A 1,062-nucleotide genomic window follows, 5' to 3' on the forward strand; every position below is an offset into this window, starting at 1 on the left:
TATCTCTAACCCTGGATATTGTAAGACTAAAATCTTTGATGCCTGAGTGGGTATACAGTGGTATTTGATTGTGTCCTTTGTTTCCAAAGATTGCATTTATGTATTATTTTGTGTGTGAGAGGGACAGAGCAGAAGCAGGGGAGAGGCAGAGGGCGAGGAGGAGGCAGCCCGCCGGCTGAGCAAGGCCGCCTCTGCGGGGTCCGTCTCAGGACCCCGAGGTCACGACCTGAGCCGGTGCCGCACCGGTGTCGGCTGCGCCAGTGCAGTCTTCGCTCTCCTGGCTCTAGCTGTGTCTCCTTTTCTGTGTCTGTGAGCTTCCATGGAGCCTTTAGGGTGCCGCTGGGGAAGGCAGCCGTCAGTCCCGTGATCTCAGCCTTTCCACAGAGAAAAGCCGGTGACGCGGCTGTAAGCTGTTGCCCTCGGACTTTCTCCTTTCGGCCACGAGTTCCTGCAAGGTCCAAGTAAGATTCCTGAGAGCAAGGAACTGCTGATAATGGTGGGAGGTCAGCAGCTGGGGTCAAGGAGGCCGGCCTCCGTCGGGTGCAGGTGTGCGTGGACGGGGTGGCGTGAGCTGCTCGGTGTGCTGGGGCACCGTGGGCCAGGCTGCGTAGCACGTGTGGGCTCCCAGGGCCCCCGCCGCGGCCGGCTGACGCGAGGAGCTGCGGCCCCCGAGCGGGACGCGGGGTGCGGGGGAGCGGTCGGCTCCGTCTGTGCAGCGCACGCGGCCGCGTCAATGACAGGGCACCCGCAGCCCCGGAGCCCTCCGGGCGTTTTCGCAACGCCGTGGCCCGCAGAGAGTTGTGGGTAAAGCGTGGCCCCGGGGGCCGGCTTCCGTGCGGGGGGCGCCGAGGGGCCCGGGCGGTGGCCGCGCCGGGGACCCGCGGCGGGCGGAGCCTGGGAGCGCGGGGTCCCCCGAGCCCACCGGGTGCGGCCGCGGGGCCAGGGCGGGGGCGGGGCCCGGGGGCGGGGCCGAGCCGGGGCGGGCGGGGCCGGGGCGGGGCCCCGCCTGTGCCCGCCCAGCGCGCGGCCGGGGGGAGGCGCCAGGCCGGGCCGCGCCGCCTC

The sequence above is a fragment of the Canis lupus genome, chromosome X, assembly GCF_048164855.1.
Source record: "Canis lupus baileyi chromosome X, mCanLup2.hap1, whole genome shotgun sequence".
Classification (NCBI taxonomy): Eukaryota; Metazoa; Chordata; class Mammalia; order Carnivora; family Canidae; genus Canis; species Canis lupus.